The sequence below is a fragment of the Miniopterus schreibersii genome, assembly GCF_964146895.1.
Source record: "Miniopterus schreibersii genome assembly, chromosome: 17".
In the NCBI taxonomy this organism is placed as follows: domain Eukaryota; kingdom Metazoa; phylum Chordata; class Mammalia; order Chiroptera; family Miniopteridae; genus Miniopterus; species Miniopterus schreibersii.
In genome coordinates this window covers 18,396,230-18,419,489 of record NC_138117.1, presented here as the reverse complement: position 1 = coordinate 18,419,489, position 23,260 = coordinate 18,396,230, and the positions used below count along the sequence as shown (strand labels likewise).

At 42.6% G+C, this 23,260-nt stretch overlaps 1 protein-coding gene across 4 annotated transcripts in view; it reads right to left on the bottom strand.

Moving 5' to 3' along the window:
• Positions 1–23,260, bottom strand: part of LYN (LYN proto-oncogene, Src family tyrosine kinase) — a 90,207-nt gene that overhangs the window by 51,495 nt on the left and 15,452 nt on the right. For 2 of the 4 annotated variants that reach the window (XM_081117188.1, XM_081117190.1), the window contains exon 1: positions 9,786–9,882. The exons of the other annotated variants lie outside the window; for them this stretch is intronic. The gene's annotated coding sequence lies outside the window, so the exon portion shown is untranslated. Of the gene's footprint in view, positions 1–9,785; positions 9,883–23,260 lie in introns of those variants that run through there. 4 annotated transcript variants of the gene reach the window in all.

Genomic DNA, 23,260 nt, shown 5'->3' with positions numbered 1-23,260 from the left:
TGATGTTTCTCTCTCTCTCTCTCTCTCCCTCTCCTTTTCTCTCTCTGAAATCAATAAAGATATATTTTTAAAATATATATATATCATAATGTTCATCTACAGGCGATAGGGTTGCAGGTATTTCTGGTTTTGCCTTTCCAAATTTTTCAATTTTCCTATTATATATTTATATATCAGAGTTTGAAGGATATCAGGCCATGTGATCATTTATTCTCACTCTAAAGTTTTAAAAGACATTTGCCATTTTGTACAAATTATATATACAAGTGCTATACAATGTATTTTTATTATACATATATGTAACATGCAGTATAAGCACAGATATATTTGTGTGTGTATACATAAACTTGTGCAAAAATGCAAATCCTTTTTGAAATTTTTATTTTATTTCTATTTTTTTTTAAATTTTAAACAAGAGAATCTGCATGCATGGCCTAAGGTCCTTCAAACTCTGGTAATCTGTGGGAGTGAAGAACCTGGAGAAGATGCAGGTAGGGCCACAGTCTTTGCCAAGAATTTAAAAGGAAATGAAATGGAAGTTGACAAATCATGGAGAGTTTTACCAGACTTAAGGAAAAATGCTGGACTTCCAAGAAATGCAGTGTGCTCTGGAGGGACAGCAAGGGCTCTGCCTGGTGTCTTCAGGTGATGACCTCACAAGCCCACACAAGAACACAAGAGGCAGGTGCAATTGATACCTACAAGCCCCCTTCTCTTTGAGTCCTAGCAGAGCTGGAAGGTGTAAGTGAAGGCAGTTCGGGGTAGAAGAAACGGGCTGTGCAAAGACTGGAATAAGGTGAGGGGCAGGAAAGGAGCTGGAAATGGCAGAAGTAAAGGGTCTGAGTAGAAAGAAAGAAGGCCGGGGCCCTGAACTTCTTATGACAAGTGCGTAACAGACAGCAAATCCACCAAAGATATGGGTGATACTCCCCTGGATCGATGTGCAATAAGAAGCCTCTCCCACATTGCTGAACCTATTTGCATAACTCTTAGTTGAGCAATTTCACACAGAGGAAGACAACGGGGGATTGCTGAAACAGTGGGGTTTTTTGGTTTTGTTTCTCTTACCAATAAAAGGGAACACTATGAAAACAAGATGAGCTCATGGAAACTTACATGTCATAGGGGAAGGTGTCATTTAAAGGACCAGAGAGGAAATTAAGAGCCGAGTCTAATTATGTATGCACAACCAACCAAGTGTGTTAAACATCAACATTTTTCTAGCCTCACGTTTATGACCAACGATCCAGCCACCGACATTGAGAAATGTATATAGTTATGTATTGATATCCCACTTTCAGAGTTAAGTCAGCTTTCATAAATTTCCGGAACATAAGAGAAACTATTATGAAATCGGGAAAAAGTGAAACTAAGCCCAAGACAGCTAAAAGAAGCCTGCTGTTATATCATATCATCAGTTTCTGCACAACTGTTGGAGGTGAACTGCAAATCTACAAAAATCCAGGTTATCTAGAGACTGAGCAAAGAGGAAAACATGCCCGTGGGTATAAATAAATCTGTTTCTCTACAACAGAGGGTCTCAACCTCAGCACTACTGAGACTTTGAGCCAAAAAGTTATTGTTCTGTGGAGCTGTCTTGTGCATTGTAGGGTAGCTAGCAGCATCCTTGGCCTCTACCCACTAGATGCAGTAACACCCCTCTCCTCCTCATCTCCAGTTGTGACAACCAGAAATGTTTCCAGACACTGCGACATGTCCTCTGATGAAAGCTGCAGGGCAGGACATCCGATGTCTTAATTACTGGTAATGACTTTAAAATTAAGTATTGATATTTTCGGTTACAGATTGGAGCCAAACAATTACTTTGTGAGTCATCAGTGAAAGAGAGGTTTAATATCCCATTATAAAATTTAAGGGACATAGGCAGAAATCTTGTCGAACAGATGTATGCCACTCCACGGTGTACTTAAATATAAACTAGTCTCATGAGATAAAGCTGGAAGAAACAATAAGAATGATCTCTCCTACCTATTCCCCCCTATTAGGAAACTCAGGCTCAAAGAAGTCAGATAAGTCAAATCAAAATTAGTTACTAACAGATTTTATTTTCACTGAAGGTAACAACGGCAATGACAACATCAACAAAAACTCCTCACGTAGAAGTATACTGTGAACAAAACAGAGCCCCCAGATATAGATCCACATAAATACAGTCAATTGGTTTTTGACAAAGAAGCACAGGCAATTAAATGGAGAAAGGACAGTCTTTTCAACAAATGATGCAGGAAATACTGGACAGCAGCAAAAACGAATCTAGACCTGATATCACATTTTTTTTACAAAAATTAACTCGAAATGAATAACAGGTCTACGTGTAAAATGCAAAACTATAAAGCTCCTAGAAGATACCATAGGAGAAAATTTAGATGACCTTTCAGATACAACACCAAAAGGTTGATCCATGAAAGAAAAGTTGGCAGTTTTTTACCAAAGTAAACATACTCTTAACATATGATTCAGTAACCAGGCTCCTTGATATTTACTCAAATCAATGAAAAACTTACATTCATACAAAAACCTGTATATGTATATTTCTAGCGGCTTTATTCACAATTGCCAAAACTTGGAAGCAACCGAGATGTCTTTCAGTAAGTGAATGGATATACAAACTGTGGTATATCCAGTCAATGGAATATTAGTTAGCACTGAAAAGAAATGAGTTAACAAACTACAAAAAGACATGGAGGAAACTTAAATGCATATTGGCAAGTAAAAGAAGCCCATTTGAAAAGGCTACATACTGTACAATTCCAACTATATGATGTTCTAGAAAAGGCAAAACAATGGAGACAGCAAGATCGGTGGTTGCCAGGAGTTCAGGGAGAGGAGGGAGGAGGGAAGACCAGCTGAAGCACAGGGGGTTTAGGGCAGTGAGCTCTTCTACATGATACTGTAGCAGCGGATACATGTCGCTATAGAATCTACAACACAGAGTAAACTCTAATGAAAACTGTGAACTTCAGTTAATAATAATGTACGAATATTGGCTCATCAAATGTAACAGATGTACCACACGAATAACGCAAGATGTTAATAATTAGGGGAAACTGGGGTGGGGTGTGAATGCCATATGGGAAACACTCTGTACTTTCCACTCGATTATTCTGTAAATCTAACACTGCTCTGAAAAACAAAGTCTATTAATTCTTTAAAAAGTATATTGTGACAGAATAGGCACTGGTCCACATACTTTTCAGTCAGGATTTCAGAAAACAGATATAGTGTGGCCGCTCTTCAGATCGGACAAATCCTTTGCCTTTACTAAAACAGATCCTCAATTTTGAAAAGACTATTGCCTTCAAATACCATTTCTGCTGAGAAAAGTTGCACGCATCCACATGACGTGTTCCTTCTTAACACCCAACATTCTCTACAGTTATCAAGGGAGGGCGGTACTCTGCCTTAATAATCATGATGTAAAACACAATCAAATTTCATTAAATCTTCTTGGCTTAATCCCCAAACTTACACAATTTTTAGCTTAGGAAAATAACTGGTAAGAGCAGAAGCAATCTACTGGTGTTTAATAATAAAGTCATTATTTCTAATGATTTGCCTCTAGCCATTTACAATAAATGCAAAGTACAATTAAATTAGGCTTATAAAAATGGCAAGGCAAAGCACATCTGATAATGTAGCCCTGAGTTTACACATAGATATCTGCATAGGGAACAGGATTTTATCATCACGTAGTAATCCCGCGGAACCACCACTGTCAACCAATCGTTCCATAAGGCAAACAAGTAAAAAATAACATGGTAGCAGGTACATAAACTATGTTACCATTCAAAGACTACTGTAGAGCTCTTGAAATTGAAGTTAAGAAATTGGTTGGATTTAGTGAATAAAACTGGGTCAGGCAGCTAGGAAGGTGGGGCAGGAGTCTGTTGTTTTATGTTGAAGCTTTTAGTTGTTTTGGTTTTTAAATTATGTACAAGTATCATCTTGAAAGTGGTAAGAATTAATATTTTCAGGTGGCTGAAGGAACTATGTAACTAAATAAAAAATGTTTATAATGTAATTTTTTAAAAAACAAGATAAAAAGCTTTATATACATTATGATTACATTTGTAGAAAAAAGTTTGGAAAGGAATATTAAAATAAAATTAAATCAAAATTAAAATAAAACACTTGTATGCTTCTACGGCGAGTCAGTTTTTATTTTTCTCTTTTCCTTTGCCAAAATATCAACAACAAGCTACAGTGTTTTACTTTTACAAAAATATAGTTGTAAAATTAAAACCCAAACACAATGAGCCACTTTCACCAGTCACTCCCACCCAGAGTGGCCTTTGCGATCTTCCCATTAACTGGAAGACAAGCAACAGCTGGATGGTCTGTCCTGCTGAGGTGCCTTGATGTTACAGCCAGCAGCAGTGTCCTCAGACATGAACACGGTAATAACAGCACCCATCCCCATGGGGTAGTAGCAGAGTTTAAATGTATTCAAGGAACAAAAAGGCACAGCAAGCTTTTCTTCCCCAGCCTGGCACCCGCATGAGCTTGTGGTAAAAGTATGATTAAATGCCAGGCAGTGATTCTAACCTGGAAGACCAGAGGTCACAAGGCCAAGATTTTAAACACAAAAGACATAAGATAGAATGAGAATTGAAGATCATTCTTTGGACTAAGATTGAAGACAAAACAGGGACTTAAATCAAGTTAGTGTAAGATGGGAAAAGTAGGCTGGAGAGGGTCACTTTAAACTTACTCTAAAGTGTAAAAGTGAAACAGAGGAGGCTGGAGGCCAAGGCTGAGTCCAAAGTTACTTTCTTAAAATGGGTATGGCCAAGAAGTGTCATAAGATTGAGGAGAAGAAAAAGAGATGGTAGGGAGCAGGCCTGAACCATGCTTCCTAAACAGTGTGCCAAGGCACCCCATGGCACCACAGCAAATTCACAGAGGTGCCTGGGGATATTTCCAAATTTCAAGTGAAGCACAGTGACATCTATCAGACATCATGATAACTACTCTCTCGAGGTTTTAATATTACATTATGTTGTATTCTTATGAACAACCTCATACCTGTATAAAGCCAGTTGCTGTGATAAAAACCAAGTACGTATCGGGTGAAGATAAATAGGGAATACAAAGTGAGGGTGCTGGCGTCCAAATATGAATCTCAGAGTTGAGAAGTTGTGTGGCACAGGTATACACATCGCCTTAGTGCATCGCTTTAGTACTGGTCATTTAAGAATGACACAGAATAGTTCTGCCGGGCATGGCTCAGGGGTTGAGCATCGACCTAGGATCCAGGAGACCGAGGTTTGATTCCCAGTCAGGGCACAGGCCCGGGTTGCAGGCTCCATCTCCAGTCGGGGGCGTGCAGGAGGCAGCCGATCAATGACTCTCTCATCATTGATGTTTCTCTCTCTCTCTCCCTCTCCCTTCCTCTCTCTCCCTCTCCCTTCCTCTCTAGGAAATCAATAAAGATATATTTTTTTTAAAAAATGACACAATATATATATATATATATATATATATATATATATATTGCTTTCAATGTATGTGTATTATCTTTTCACATGGTACTAAGTTGTTATAACAAATACGTATTGAGTGGTTGGGACCTACCTACCTAATGAATGGAACTCTTTGGTGTTTCCTCCGCTCTAGGATTGCCACTGAAAAAATTCCTGAGATACTCAGGGTGCTGAGAATCAGGAACGTTTGGCAGCCTGTGAGCCCATTATTTTAAAAAGTGAGCAGCAACAGATAGCGGGTTAAGGCAGAGCAGGTGTGTGCTGTCAGCTTGAGCAGCGGGGCAGAAAGACAGCAGAGGTGGGGGCATTTGCCAGGTGCACCCCGGGGAAGAGCGACAAGGTCGCCGGCATGGGGAACCCACTGTCTTTACATTTCACTTTGCCTACACTGCTGCAAGGAGAAACCACTGCTTCTGGGTAGGTGTCAATATTCTGTTGAATTTCCAGTTTTCTTGGAGAAAATACCTCATTTTTCTCACCAGCCTGGTCAACCAGACTCAAATCCTCTGTCATCTCTGTGACCTCTATCTCCTGTCTCATTCATTAGAATCACCTCTCTACCACACCGTCAGCGTCACAGTTCTTGGTTTCCAGGCTTAGGAAGAGGCACTGACTGGATAAACAGTGTATTCTCATATTTTCCCCCTTAAATAAGTCTTTCTCTACTAAACCCTACAGGATATTAATTACAAAAAGATCCACTTTACATGTAAGTATTCTGGGCTGTTGCAGCTTCCTCCTAGCTTGTCCCTGTGGCATCGATCTTTCCCCTATTCTTTGCTCTACTTTGTGAATTATATTTTCCTCATGTCACTTTACATTCAAAATTCTTCAGAGACTGCCTTCTATTATTCACCTGATCAAATGAGTTAATACACACCTGTGCAAAGAACCAAGCTCTAGAATGGTGATGTCCTCTCATTCATTCGTTCCCCGCTCACATCTTATGTAAATCCTGCACGGCATTATTAGTAGAATTTAGATTACAACACATTACAAGATCTATTTTATCATCTGTCCATCTTTCCTCACAGGAATGTAAGCCCCGTGAGAGCAGAGATTTTTGCCAGTTCTGTACACTGTTGTAGTGCCGGCACAGAGAACAGTGTTTGACACTTATAAATACTCTATGAGTGGTCATTTGCTGGATAAAGGGTGCCCCGTAGAATAAATGCTCCATAAGTCGTGTTAGGTATTATTATTACTATTATAGCACCGCCTCTAACACTGCTCCCAGAACCACTACTGGTGCAGTAAGATAAAATTCTCAAATATTCAACTTGCCACTCACAGCCCCCCACGGCCTACCTCACCATCTCACTCATGTTACTCCAGAAGGAAGGCTCCTGTCACGGGCAGATAGCGACATGGCGCCAGCGTCCCGCCTTCACGTCTGGCTCTTACTCCTTGAGGCAAACCCCACCTATCCTCCACAGCCTAGCTCGCACCCAGCCTCGCCCGGCCCCACAGCCTACAGCCTTCACTCCTCTGGTTTCTTCTCTCTACAATCAATATGGAACTTAGCTGCAAGCCCCAGGACATCTCTTAGGTACTGTTTCGTGTGATTATGTAACTCGTGAATTGTCTACCTGTTAATGTGCGTATGGCTCTCTTCTCCACTAGACTGTAGACTCCTGGAGGGCGGGCGCTGTCCCTTCCACGGCTCTGTAGACCACCCTGCTTCCCAACCAGAACATACACAGACCTACCACCGGCTGCCAAGTCAAGGAGAACCCACTGGTTTTTTATTAGCCACAGTCTATTTGGTTTATAACAGATGATCAGTAAGTGTCAGTTCCCAAAACTGGTTTAGTTTCAGACACATCTAGACCATGACAACTACCAAAATATCCCCATTAATTGAGAATCTGCGATCACTTGAAGAATTTGAGCTAAAAATCTCTACTTTTAAGAAGATAATTCTCCTGAAATGAAGTCGCAAAGGGCTTCAGGATGAGGAAATCAGAGTGCAGTCTGGTTCCTCTGTTTATTATTAGCCATATAAACATTGTTACTTAATTAAACTTCATTTTACTCATCTGTTGTACTCAGACAATACTCCTCCTTCAAGGGTCACTGTGGGGATTAAATGAAACAGCATGTGTTAAATGCTTCACTCGCAAGTGAACAATGTTACTTCCTGTTTTCCTGCCCTGTCCCCCAAAACAAGGACAGCCAGATTACAGTGACATTATCATACGTAAGTGAAGAAAGGCTCAGGTGACCTTCAGCACAAACAAAATTGTTAAATCACTTTGCTGAAGAGGCTTTATGAGTGTGGATTCCACTAACAACTAAGGCATCCCAGATAAATTCTGACGAGTTCCCCCTGGGCACCTCAATTCTAGCCCTCCTTTTGCTTTCCTGAAAGTTAAGTGGTCCAGATTCAGACCTTTCTCCCACTCACACGGGGCTCCCCTCAGTCTGCTAACTCCTTCAATATATGGCAGAAAAATCCATTCTGTGTTTGCAGGTATTTCTTTTTCAACTGGCTTTGACTTTTTTCTCTGATTGTGTCACCAAAAGAGTCAAAACTGAAGAATTCTATTTTTCAGCCCTGGCCAGCTGGCTCAGTCAGTTGGAGCATAGACCTGTACCCCAAAATGGCTGCGGGCCCCGATCCTAGCCAGGGCACATACCTGGGCTGCAGGCTCTGTCCTCAGTCGGGGGACCTGCGGGAGGCGACCCACTGATGTTTCTCCTTCACATAGATGCTCCTCTCTCTTTCTCCCTCTCTCTCTCCCTCTCTCTCTCTCTAGAATCAACACAAACATATCCTCGGGGAAGGATTTTTTTTTTTAAAGAGTTCTACTTTTTGGCCCCAAGGCATTTTAGATTGAAGGACAAAGGAGACAGAGGAGCAAAGAGTCAGGACACTACACGGTCAGCCTCATGCAGACAGGAAAGGGGCTCTGACCGGCAGATTAGGGTTTTCAAGCAGCCCCAGGCGGAGGAAGTTATTTATTCCCACAGGCCTGGGTTTTTCTTTTTGTGGGTGTGTTTTCTCTTTCTGAAACCAGAAGGCTGAATTTGCCTAATGTTTAAACCCAAAAGGATTACAGATTCTTTCTTCAAGAATCTGCAGAGGCCTGTGTCCGTCCCTCCGTATTAAAGTCAATTTGTTTCCAAATCACCCTGAAGAGAGAGGGGAGGCTTGCAGGTCTCCCCAGTGGAGCCTATTCTATTCCATTATTTGTATGAAAAATGCTCGGTTAACAGAGCATTCAAATTTATGTTTCCCAGTCTTCTCACCGAAACTCTAAAAGTGCAAACACTGATTATGTATGTTTCCTAAAATGGCAGAAATCAACATTTCATTTCCCCTTCTAGCCTTTCTACTCTCTTAACTAAACTACTTTTAGGTTCAGAATCTCATACTCACATTCTTACATTTCCGTTAATTAGCCTTGAACGCCCAGCAATTCTGCTTCTCTTGCAAAAATGGAGGTCCTCTTTCTTGCCTGTCGTTTCTGCTAAAAATGTGTTCTCCCACGGTATCACATTCAGCAGCCCTTCCTGTCAGGCAGGGATGTCTTACTAATGTCATCTGTTACCATGAAAGTCACCTCCCCTGGTCTGAGCCTCCAGGCCGGTGGAGAATCTTTGCCGCAGAGCCCCCGAGGGAACCTGTGAGTGTGTTGCTCAGAATCGAGGGGCGCTCTGCCCTACGGCGGTGCTTGAGAAGAACACGGGCTCGGTTTGAATCCCAAGCTACTGTTCGACTTTGGGAAGTCATTTCACCCCTCAGCTGATTTGTCTGGAAAATGAGAATATTGCTACCTGCCCCACTCTAAGGATGAACTGAAATAATGCACTCAGGGCACAGGGCGAGCGCTCAATCTGGGAGGGCCCGTGTCAATGTCAGCTATGAGTGGTTACCTACAAATGCCTAATTATTCCTTAATAATCCTCTCTAGATTTGTCACTCTTAATTCTTTTTTTAAAAAAATATGTTTTTAGTGACTTCAGAGAGAAGAAGGGAGAGGGAGAGAGATAGAAACATCAACGATGAGAGTCATTGATCGGCTGCCTCCTGCACGCCCCCAAATGGGGACTGAGCTGGAAACCCGGGCATGTGCCCTGACCAGAGTCAACCCGTGATCTCCCGGATCACAGGTCATTGCTCAACCCTTGAGACACGCCAGCCGGGCTGGGCATCAGCGTTTTAAAATCTCCAGAGGTAAACAAGTACCTAAAAGACTTCTAGGTGGTGGTAAAAGCAGCGAAGAAAAAGCAAGGTAACAAGAGAGGGAGGTGAAAGAAACAGTTACGCGTACTCACATTTGGATCAGACACAGACTGGCAAGTGGGCTGAGCTGAGACAGCGGCCGATCCGTGAGCTGCTGCTGTCTCCAGACCTCTGGTTCCTTCCCACTGTAGTTTTGCTTGCTTAGCTCTTCATTTCATTCTGGGCAATTTTGTGCAATACCTCAACTTCCTTTCAATAATTCCCTGTTTTAGCTTAAGCTAGTCAGAGGAGGTTTCCAGAGAAACCAAAGAACTTCAACTAATACAACAAGTTACTGAAACTAGTCTTATTTATGTAGTCACATTTGACAAACATGGAACTGCATTCAAATCAGGAAATTTGGAGGAACCTATTACAACTTCTACCACTGAGTATCCCAAACATATTCTTTAGCTTTTTCTGGGCCTACATCTTCTCATCACTTGTAAAACAAATGAGTCAAACAAAATTTCCATGTCTTCCAGCTTAAGTTCCCCACATCTGTGAATCTGTGATTTTTTTCACTTGTTGGACATATAAGAGAGACACTGGAGGTGTCCTCCCATACCTGTAAGACATGGCCCTGTGCTCAAGGAGTTTCGTATATTATGTCTTCGTGTTAACAGAGGATAATTACCCAGTGAGTACATATTTAGGGAACTCTCTTCCTTTCCTTCTTTCTTCAGTTCATACCACCAGCCTGTGAGCACCAGCTTATCCTTCCTCATTCCCTCAACTTCGTTTGACAAAATATTATCAGCGTATCAGTATATAAGAACTTTTAAAGAGTAGTTTCAAAATCATAACTTTCCCTGACTTCACTCATACTCCAAATAAACAGAAATCTGATTTTTAATTTTTTCATCTGATACAACACACAACACACAACACACACACACAGGACCTAAGGCAGCATTTATTCTGCACAGTTTGGAGAGCAGTGTTAGCATTCCCACATTTGTAGGGTAGAGCCAGCTGGAGGTCAATCTGTCCTCTTTTCTCAGGAGTGGGGACACTGTGACATTCAGGACATGATGAGGGATTTATATCTTCCTTTACATCTGGTTCAGGAATCATCATCAAAGACAGGATACCCATCTAGAACAATTGTTCCAGTGAAACAGTCTACAACCGGCTGCCCGCAGATGTAAATAAGTCCCCATTGCTCTGTGGTCTACATTCTGCACACGCCCTTCCAGAGTGGTATCATGTTTGGAAATCAGGCCTAAATCTTTCGAAGTCACCAAAAGGATTCTGACAAAGTCCAGAAGTAGAAGGTTTAGCTTTAGAAGCACTATTTTTAAATGAGAAAATAAGACTTTGTGTACAATGGGAAACAGCCTCACCAATTTACTGACATTAAAAGCACATTAATGTTGAACACATACAATATTTTTCTCCAATATTCTCTTTCTCCCCTCAAAAGACAAAATAAAGTAAGTGTTCCTTTAAAACCAGTACTTCTTTAGCCAATGATCAACTTGATAAGTCTTTTTCTCTGAAGCCTTAGTTAACAAATGGGACTAACATAAATAATTTACCATAAAGTAGAATTACCAAACTGACTTACTCCAAGTTCTGTATTTTCCTGAACCTGAGATTCACCAATTTTCATACCATTATTTTACATACTGTTAAAGAAAGAAAAAGAATGGCTACCCTTCAAAATATTAAGATAGCATTAACTGCAATTTCAGAGGTACTGAAATATAAAAGATATGTATGTATCAGAGCCTATAAAGTACAGTAAGCACATGCTTATTGAATATCCATTCTTTTATTTTAGAAACCATAATCTCTGTTCTATTTTATCCTTAAATGTTGGGTTTTCTTTTCTTTTTGGCAGTACTACTTCACATTCTTTTTAAGTAGGGAGAATTTAATTATTATCAAAGTCAGTTTTAATGGACTTGAGTAAGAAGCATCACCATCTCTAGTCCATGCTGAACTTGCCCTCCAATTCAAACATTGCCTTACTGTAGCTGATAAAAACTAGCATTTATTTAACACTTACTACGTACCACGTACACTGTAGATGGACTGTTTCATTTAATTCTTACAATAGTCCTTCAATTACTATTATCACCCTCATTTAACAGATGAGAAAGTTGAGGCTTAGAGAGGTAAAGCAACTTCTCCAAGGTGACAGGGGCAGTAAACAATGGAGCCAGAGTTGGGATGCATGTTCTTGAATAAGCACCATTTGCTGTTCAGGGGTAATGGTGTGTGTGTGGTGGGGAGAGGGGGGGACGGGAGAACAAGCCTGCACAGTGGAAGTGAGGACCACTGTCCACCATCGCTCACTCCAGAATGGCTCCACACTGTGAGCCGGGTGTGACCTGGCCTTCACATGCTAACAGATAGAGGATTTCTTAGTGGGTGGGGTGAGCTGTTGGAACAGAGGAAGAGGACCACAAGGGTGAGACTAAAAGGAGATTGCAGGAGCAAGGAGTAATTATACAATATACCCGTGAAAGTGGGTGGCACTGGGCAGATACAAACATCTGTGTGGGAAATGTTACAAGTTCCCTCTTAATGCTTTATAGAAGAACACAGAATAAAAATGTTTGAGCTGGAGACCTTAGAGGTCATCTAGACCAGTAACCTCAATACCTCCTGGGGAGGGGCTAGAGACGTAAATTCTCAGGTCCCATCCTAGGCCTGAGGAATCAGACTCTGTGGGTGGAGCCAGCAATTCTGGGTTTCAGAAAACTCTCCAGGGATTCTTATGCCTGGGAAAGTTTTAGAACCACTAATGAACTAATCCATCTATTACCAGAGAATCAAATTTCCCTTCACTTGTGAGAGCAAGGTCCTTGGGGTAGCGCTGAAATAAGCATATTCAGAAGCCCCCCACCCCCCCAAGAGAATGAGATTTGTTAAAAGTCTTTATTTGCATGGAGTTACGTTCCTCGGGTTCCAAAGTCCCCTGCCCCTTAAGTCAGTCCTGAAAAAGGTGCAGCTGGGATTCCAGTAGAGCCAAAAGCAAGGCCAGCATCCAAGCTAATTAAAGCCCATTACTCCATTGAGTGGAGTCCCACCTGGCCATGAGCCACGTGGGCACAGGGGCCCACGTCCCCTGCTACAGGAGAGCCAGTAACCCAGGGCACCAGATAGAGGAAAGAGAGCCTGCTGCTTTGTTTAGAAGTTTAAATATTCAGGTTTTGTGCCCTCCCAGTGGCCACGCCTATTTTGGCCACTGACTCACTCCCAGGTGTGATCGCTGATGGGTAAGCACCCTCCCATGTCACTCAGACCTTACTGGGCAAGCATTTAAACTGCCTTTGTCCAGTCCCTTCCCCCAGCGATCAGCAGGGAACAGACTTGGAGAGGGTTCAATGCAGTTTTTGGCAAAGCTGTGTAAATGGCGTGCCTATATTATCTGGTCTCCCCTTTACTCCTTCCTGTTAAATAATAACCAGGTTATTACCATAGCCTCACAACCTCCTTACTTTACAGACCAGACAGTAATGCCCGAGGTCCAGCAACATGGACATGGTGAAGTGAAAAAACAGAATCTCGGCCTTCAGGATCTTAGTCCAGAACCTCAGCTACTTCAGTGTTTGATTCTGTTTCACAGATGATCAATTTTCAAAGGATTTGAATTTAATAAACTATATACTACTGTTAACCTAACTAAACCTGGATATCACAGACTTGAGGATTTCCACAAGCGCAGTACGTAAGTTCACAAAAGATGGGGCAAAGAACAGCCCGAGCTGCGTGCACATGGAAATCAGGCAGCACCCAGCTCGAGGCTGCCAGGGCGGCTGGGCAGCTGCAGCACAGCGTGATGGCAACTGCACTTAGACGACACATTTTCAAAGGGAAGAACAGATAACAGAAGAGGCTTTAAGACAGAGTGTGGCCTCCCATGGTTAATGTGATAAGCATTATAAAATGCAACTTTTCCATCTAATTAACAAACCCATTTGTACTGTTCCAGTCTAATCGGACATTATTAAATTATCCTAATTCAAAGCAGGTGAAACCTCAGGCCAATTCGAGTTTAGCTGGCCCCGAATCCCACTTGAAACCAATCCATTGGCGTTGTTCACCTCTGCATTTGAAACTTGGCTCCACTGTTACAAACCAAATGAGCAGGGACAGGGAGTTAAAAGAACAGCAACTTCCCTGGTCTCTCTTGTTTTACCCAGTAGGTAAATCGACTGAATTTTGTTCTGTATTGTATTTTCTCACGCCTGGAGGAGGAGAGGGAGACTGGCGGTGGGAAGGGGGCACAAAACACACAACCACCAGGGTGACCGTTGTCTGGATTTCCACCAAAATACTGGGACCGGAGGCCTCCGAGGACGGTCCCAGAGCTTGGGCTGGTCCCTGAGTGCACACACATGGCCCCAAAGGCTGTGGTCTCACCGGGGCCCTGGTCAGAGCAGCTGGTCGGGCCTGACCCAGCCACATAATCACAGCAGAGCGCCCAAGGAACTGAACGCTTCTCACGCCAGCGAATAAGAACATTCCCTCTTTTTCATCACTCTCACTTTATGGGAGCATGCGCACTCTAAAGTGTATTTCATGATAAATACATAGCATGCTTTTAGGGAGGAGCAGGATGCCCTCCTGAGGACATGTTCAGTGTCTCCCCGCCACCATTCCCCTCAGAATTCATACCTGAATAATTGCAGTCTACTTCTCCATCCCAGGGACTGACTTTGGGGCCCTTCTTCCTCCCTCACTGGAGCTGCACTGAAATCTCTCTGACTTGGCCTTCCTTTCTCTTGCTTTTCCATTCCCTCCCTCCCTCCCTCCTTACCTCCCTCTCTCATTCTGACACCCCCCACCACCCACTCTCCAACCTGCATGCACTGCTCCAGTTATCTTTCCAAAGACAACTACGGTTCTCTCTGCCCTCAATTCCTTGTTCCTCATACAACAGAGCTGGCAAGTAGCTCCCCTCACAATGGCCTACCTTCCTGGTTTTATAAGCCGCTCCCCTCGTGGCAACCCACCCTACAGACCAGCCACATGGAAACCCAGTACCCTCAGGCCTCTCAGCCCTCCTCCCTGCCTCTGCACTGGCTTTCTTCCTGGGACACCCCACCCAATAGACAGCCTCATTTCTGTTTCAAATAACCACGTCCTGTGTGAAAAATTGTCCCGAAGGTCCAGGCAGGACTGCACACCCCTCCTTCCCCGCCCCTACCCTGTCTCAGGCACAGCGATGTTTGGATCTTAGTCCACTCAGTGTCGTCGGTGCCCAGGACATGGCCAGGCCCATCAGAAGACACTCAACAGACTTTGCTGAATTCTTTAACTAATTAAGTAATTTGTGTAAAATGACTTCTCCTCAGGTCTCTCAAAAGGTGCCTTCGCTCATACCTTCAATATAGTTAGAATTCAACAATTACGCCTTTAATCCTTTCACTCAAGCCAGTGTTTTTGCTTGTTCACAAGAATGACCAGGGTATTTGTTAAAAATACAGGATACTGGGCCCTGCATGAGGCAGACCCCAAACTAGAATCCAGATGGGGGTCGTGAGCATTTGCAGCAAGCAATACAAGCAATTCTTACACTGATTTATTTGACTTAGGCACACTTTGTCCCCTACTAAAATGTACCTTTAGAAAGAGAGCAACGCAGTAAACGTTATTAGCTGTTTATACCTTAATGTGAATTTTTGGTAAAATCCTTTACTGAAAGATTTTAATGGGGGGGGGGTGGAGAAAAAGAAAAAAAGTCATGGAATGCATCTAAGTTTTGATTCTTGTAAAACATTCTCTGGGTATGAGACCCTTTTACATCCAAACCCTCTGTGGCTTCAGCAGGCAGATCTCCCACTAACTCTGTTACATACCTGATTTATAAGTTTTTATATGTAGCATCATCAATTCTTCTTCTAATGGTTAAATGCTGATGATACCAGATTTAGATCTAATTACAGAATTTCATTACTATCTATGAATAAAGTCAAGAGGAACAGATGTTTCACAAAGGTTTATGTACTCTTGCTTTTTCCTCAGAATGACAGAATTTCTTATTTGGGCTAAAGTTCAAGAAAATGCTTAAGTGCAGCCAAGTTAGGGTCTAACTGTAATACTGGATTTTATAAATGTTGGGACTGAAACACGTTCGATCCCGCTGGATCTTGTCTGTCCTTGACTGCCCACAGAATCGCCTCATTGCAAAAACTGTTGTGTTTCATTATGCCTGTCAATGTATCCTCAAAGAAACATTGCAAAAGAAATGCACAAAAATCTGTTACACAACAAAATAGAAATGTTCTTTAGTTCAGTTTCTAGGAAGTACATTTATTTTTCCCACCATTTCCCTTAACAGCAGTCTGGCTGGTGTTTAAATGTTCATTTAGGAAGTAGCCCGTCCCAGTCACCTTATGTTCTGAATTGCTTCTGTTTGAGCAGAGAAACACTTAGATGGGGGTAGGGGTGGGGTGGGGGAGAAGGCTGGAAGGGGTGCGAATGGATGGTGGACAAACCATAATTTCTAGCTCACTCAGAGTCCAGCGCCCACATCTCCATGTCATGTCTACATACCCCTAAATAAGACTTGTACACATCACAGCACGCTGGCCCCATTCTCCCATCGTCTCCATTTCAGTAAAGGCCCCTCAGGTGCTGAAGATGAAAACCTAAAAGTCATCCTTGGTTCATTTTTTTCTCACTCCCCGAATCCAATTCATCATCAATGTCTTTCAATTGATCTGCACAACCTGCCCCCAATCTGGCCCCTCCTCATTTTGTTGCTTCATCGAGGATGTCTTTTCTATTGATTATTAGAGTGCAAGGAAAGAGGCGGGGGAGAGAGAGAAACATCAATGGGAGAGAGACACATCAATTGGTTGCCTCCTGCACGCGCCCCGTCTGGGGTCGGGGACCAAACCTGCAATCCGGGTACATGCCCTTGACTGGGAATTGAACCCATGACCCCTCAGTGTGCGGGCTGATGCTCTAACCACTGAGCAAGACCAGCCAGGGCACATCCTACATTTTTATTTGCTGCTTCTGGCAATCCTATCTGCCCCCATGTTCCCACACAGCTTTCGTTGATTAAAACCCTTCCACAACTTTCTTCAGAATTTAGAATAAAATTTAAGTTCTTTACCAAGGTCTTCAGGACCTGGGGTTGGAGGAAGTTGGAAAAGGCCCTCTGCTTGCCTCTCCAACCCTGCTCACCCTCTGTCTGTAGCACAGGAGCTTTCTTTGTTCTCTGCAGACACCCAAGTTCATCGCAACCTCAGGACCTTTGTACTTGCTGTTCCCTATGCCTAGAATCCTCTCCCTGTCCTTGTCTTCCACATCATGCAGATCACGCTAAGAGACTTCCCCATCCTGCCCACCTCGCTAACGCAGCACCCCCATCACTCACACACCCTCTATTCCATTACTCAGCCTTATTTTCCCCAGGGCCCTTCATCCAACCCAAAGGTATTTATTACTATATTGTATTTTTGTGCCCACTGGCAATGCATGCCCATTAGAGCGAAGACGCATCTCTTGTTCACCGTCTCCAGAGCACTTGGAACTAAATCTGGCATTTAATAGTCCCTCAGTGCCTATTTGTTCACGAATGAATGAAGAGTTCCCTGTAAAATGAGATTTCCTAAATTCTAAGCAGTCTTCTTCACTTCTGCACGTTCAGCTTTTACAAGAATATGCTGACATCCTTAAACAACCTTTCCTCTACCCAGTTCAGGATCTTTCCCATCAAGCAGCAAATCCACATCTCCATCCACTGCATGATGTTGCTGCCTGGCCCCTCCAAGTTCAGAGTCAGCAGCGGGGCCTCATCAGTACAAGGGGATAGGTGATGCACTTACTTGAGTGTTTCATTGTATTTTAAACTCGTGATTGTGAACACTTAGTAGAAAGCCGAAAGACCAAGGTGTTGACACAGATGGTATGAAAACCAGAGGTGCCATAAGCCTGCCAACTGAACAAGAGGAAAATCACAAGGAGGCTGAAAGCAGGGACTTCTTAACCGTAAGCAAAACACTCCTTTTGATGTCAGCTGGTAGCCTTATTGTGAGGAAAATGCATAAAATTAGATTGAAAACTATGTCTAAACAGGAATGTGCAATTAAAAATGGTACAAATTGTTTATCTGGAAATGGGAGATCTTATCATATAGCTCTATTTTTGGCTCTCAGGCTTAGGAGAGGAAGAAGGGGCTGCTCCTGGAACATCTGAGAACCAGCTAAAAAGCAACATGGCCATGTCTGTGAAGAGCAACACGCGATTCCACCATCCGCCCTGCTGCTCAGAAGTGTGGGGTTTCTGAAGAAAAGCGTGACGTTTCAGTTGCAACTTTTCTGAGCTGCTAGGAGAATGAAAAATGTGCAGTGGTCATCCAGGCCCTTTGGCATTCTTTAGATAGACGATTTGAAGGCAGGACAGGAAACCACAGGGCACAGGAGGAAGGGAAGTGCCTAAGTCACAGTGTGGGTGGCGGGACTCCATAAGCTGACTCCAGCAGGCAGGACGAGAAGAGACAACGCACGCATGTCACAAGCAGATGGCTCTAGGAAGTCATACTAAATGCTCCCCATTTCAGGTTCCAGAGTCTCACATAGTCTCTTTAACCGTTTTACAGATGCAGTCCTGAAAAATGTGGGCGCATATTGTCCTTAAGCAAACCTTGGGAATGTGCCAAGGCGAGTTCTGACCCGGGAACCACTTGGTGTTCAGCACACTCTCGTGAAAGCTCTACAGGGACGCCGGGACAGCAAGGATGACAAGGCGGGCTCTGCCCTCGGGAGACCAGGGCACAGCGGGAGAACCAGGCAAATCAGTGCCCGCGCTCATGAGACGTGACAGGTGCCACGACAGAGGCATGTGAGGCGAGCTCCGGGGCCCTGGAGCAAAGCAGACAGCCTGAGAGTCAGGGCTGGCTGAGTTCAGGGACACACAAGGCTAATACCTCACTCACAGATGGGCTGGGCCTCACCGCGTGACGTTATTTTTAGTATTCCTTTTTGTTTTTGTAATCCTCACCCGAGGACATTATTTTTGGTTTTTTTAAAAATTTTTATTTATTGATTTGAGAGAGAGAGGAAGGGGGACAGAGAGACATCAATTTGCTGTTCCCTTATTTATGCGCTCACTGGTTTCCTCTCGTATGTGCCCTGACGGGGGGTCGAACCCCACAACCTTGGAGTATCAGGACAACACTCTGACCAACTGGGCTACCCGGCCAGGGTCTGGTTTACTTTTCTTTTCGAGGTAAAATTTATATGCTGTGTTCTGGAGACGGAGGGTAGTGATGGTTGCAGAACAGTGCGAATGTGCGTAAGGCCAAAAGACACCCAAAAACGGTCAAGACGGTAAATGTCATGTTACATAGATTTTTCCACAATTTTGAAAAAACAGGAAAACTAAATTTTGATGAGCCACCACAAAAAAATGTATGCACAGTGAAAAACACAGCTCTTAAAAGCATGGGTCAGTTTTGATCCATGTCTACACCCACATGTCACCTTCCAAAACAAGATACAGAACATTCCCGTCACCTCAGCAGGCCCTTTGTGCCCCTTTCTGAGTCGCCCCTTCCCTGCGATCACTGCTCTTGAGCTTCATACAAATGAAATCATACAGTATGTATTTTCACTGTCTGACTTATTTTATTTAAGATAATGTTTTGGGATTCAACCAGCTCTTGCGTGTTTCAGCATCTTTTTTTTTTTTTGTCTGGGTAGTATCTTATTTGATGAATATATCATCCAACTCTATTAAACCACTCTCCTGATAATGAATATTTGAGACATTTCTAGGGATTTTTAAAAATATACTATGAAAAAAGCTGCTATGTACATCATTCCACGCATCTTGTGGGCATGTTTTCTTTTGGTGGTGAAGTACATGGATACTGAATTTTATAAGGAGCTCCTAAAGAGTTTCCTGCAGTGGCTGTCTCCCCACATCCTCACCAGCATGCTAGTATTGTCAGCCATTTTATTTTATTTTATTTTATTATTTTATTTTATTTTATTTTATTTTATTATTTTATTTTATTTTATTTTTTAATTATATCTTTTATTTTATTATTTTATATTTTATTTTATTTTTTATTTTGGATGGAGAGTGATGGCTCACTGAACCACCATGAATGATGCACAAAGAGGGAAATATCCTCGGACAAGATTACTGGTTTCCTCAGGGCTGCTTCTTCTCCCACACGCAGGAGGGCTCACACCCCTGGGTCAGCTGGAGTTTGAATGGGGTTCAATTCATTTCTTTCCTTTTTTAACAAAGCACCCTCACATACTCTTTCACAACCAATCCTGATATGGAATGCTAATAGATGGCGAAAGAGCAGCTCGGAGATGGGTCATTTGCCCAGAATTCACAGGAAAGACCTCACCATCCCTGCCCTCTGATGAAACAGGTGCCCATTTCTGAGCATGTCAGTCAACCTGTCATATGTAAAAAGGAAAAAAACCTACTGAATGATAAGTTACGAGGGAACTATGTTACTCCATGGTTTCTCACTGCACACTCCTCTCTCTCATGGGTCATTTGGCAGCAGTCAAGATGAATGGGCAACCTGGAACTGCTGGAGCCTTGTCCAGGGCACCTGCACATGTGAGATACTCCAGGTCTGAATGAGAAGTCCCTAGAGCGAGAGAAGCTCTGTGCACCCCCACATGGCTTATAACACAGCCAAGACAATGCTGTTTTGGTGAGTGAGGCTGTCTCAACAGGTGGTACATCTCTGTCCCATTCCAGATGTTTCTCAAGTGCACAGGGGAGATTGAGTAGAGCAAGCCCTCTAACCCCAGGAAGCTATCCACCCTCCTAACTGGTATCCATGTGGTTGGATACCTGAGGTAACCTTTCTAGCTAGGTAGCTATTCTGGGTACATCTCAGCCTAATTCATTGACCTGAACAGGACCATCCTAATTCTGAAGGTTTTCTTATAATAGCCCAAAGATTCTGCATTGGCTGGATCTAGTGAAATGGTTCTCAACCTTGGTACCCAAGCAGAATCTCAGGGAGAGCTCTAAAAAGAACTGATACCTGGGTCCCCCCATTCCCGTTTAATTGGTTGGGGTGCAGCTTGGGCATGGATGGTTTAAATGCTCCCCATTGGTTTTAATAAGCAGCCAGGGTTGAGAACCATTAGAAAATCCCTACATTACAACCTCACCCACTTTTGAAAAAGAAAGTCAAAGTCTAATAGTGTTGGGAACTTTTTCAAATATGGAACTTCACATAAAAAATTAAATCATAGCCATGGAAATGCTTCAGGCTTCCTGCTGGTTAACTGCCATAGTAATTATCCCATATGGCATTATAGTTCCACGCTCTGACTCAAGAGCGGGGATTGGAATTGTCCACTGCCAACCTAACGCTATACCTGAACTCAAAGCAGAAAAAAATGCTCAGGAAAATAAAATAAAAGCTCTGATTGGTAAATAGAGCCCATAATTGCAAATGCATTTGCCAGTACGCAGGAAAGTCGATTTTCATATCATATTTTTGCTTCTGTGAACTTAATTTTTGTTCTAAAACATGTTAGAAAAAATTAGAAATTATTTAGTCTTGACTTTGGTTACATTATGGACCAAAACAATAGTATTTACAAATGATTAGCCTTGGGGTGTATTTTATGAAAAATATAATTCACTCATACTTATCTCAGGTTTCTCAATTATAATACTATCATTTTCCTTTATTTCAAGAATCACTCTACCTTATTGTTTATAACCACCTCTCAGAGAACAAGTATTTTTATGATAAGACAATGCTACTTCATGTTTAAAACCTCAAGATCGGGACATCTGTAATACTTTCAACAATAAATATAAATTTAAAAAACACACAAAAACCAACAACTTCAAGACCTACCTACATAAAGGATAAAACACTAAATTCTAGATAAATGAACAATAGTCAGACTAATCATAAATAGAAAACAAATCACTTTCAAATGGGAGGGTCTCAATGAACCCCAATGTATTCAGATTGGAATTCCTATCAATACAGAAATAAAGTACAGTGAAATACAGCTTCTTAGAAAATGTATTCCCTGATCTTAAAGGTAAAACCCTGGGAGAGCAGAAAATTTCCAACCTGTTCATTTCATGAAACACAGGTAGTCAAAAAGGTGACAAGTGATTCAGTTCATTCTTCTCTCATTGAGGTTTATTTCATCATTTTCAACTTTGCAAGTCTTGCATACAGAAGCCTTAATAATTTCCATTGTTCCCTCAGCTCACTTTGCTCTTGAAGACTTTAAATAAATACCTCAAAAAAGGGCTCCTCTCTTCTATCTGCTCTACTGTGAAGACTCCCTCCTAGTCATATAGATACGGTCAGCCCTCACTTAACATCACTGGTAGGTCTTGGAAACTGCAACTTTAAGCGAGATGACGTATTATGAAACTAATTTGACCCTAGACTAATTGCTATAAACAGGAGTTAAGTTCCTACAGCCTATTTCTGGTCACAAAAATACCACAAATTTCTAAATAAAACCCCCAAACACTTCTAATGTTAAACATTAAAATAAACTTGAGCTACACATACATTTAAGAAAGATAAATAAAAACAAGTAATAATTTTCCAACCCACTGATTCCAATTCAGGGTCACAGGCTGCAATCAATCCTGGCAGCTCAGGGAGCAAGGAGGGACCCGCCGTGGACAGGACCCACCCTGGACAGGACTTCTTCCATCACAGGGCCACTCACACCCACACTCACTCAGATGGGGACAATGAAGACATGCAGATTCACCTGGTGTGCACATCTTTGGGATGTGGGAGGAAAGTAGGGAACCTGGAAAAGACCCACACAGACATGGGGAGAATGCTGCATAGGTCACACAGACAATGGCCCTGGCCCACGATCACATTTTTTTTTAAATCAATGAAAGGATGTTACTTGAAGACCTGCTGTATGAGAGATTTCTTTAATGATCATACATCATCACTGACTCAGTTGGCTAACGGCCAGATTCTTTCCAGTGTCTGTGAGGCAATGAATCTGTCACTAACTTGGGTAGCACATTAACCCAAATCACAGCCCTGATGTCCTGTCTGGTTTAGGTTCTTCTAATCGTTTATCTTTGTTGGTTGAGCCAGGAAGTGCAATTAGGTAATGACTTAGCACAAGCTATTAGCTGAGGCTCTCTCCTTGCTGCACCCAGCTCAACCTTGGAAAGATCTCAAGTGGTCAGTCTAGGATGGGCAATGGTTCTGTGGCCCAAAGGTTCTTACAGGCCCTGCAACACGCCCAAACTGTCAGTCAACGGGATTTATTTAAATGTATCCCCTCGTGTTCCTTCTGAATGGACATGGAAAATATTGATACAGGACTCCCTAGCTCCACCCTCAGTCCCACAGAAAACGACTGTGACACAACACCTCTGCCTGAAGCCAACCTTAAGCTACCATATTTGGGGAGTATTAGTCCAGGGAAATCACTGGAAGTGGATCCAATTAGGCCACAAGGTGTACAAAAAGGACCCTGCCTTGAGTACAAGGATTGACCTGACATTAAACACTTCCCTTTATGTTAAAGTCAATGTCAAAACACTTCCACTTACACCG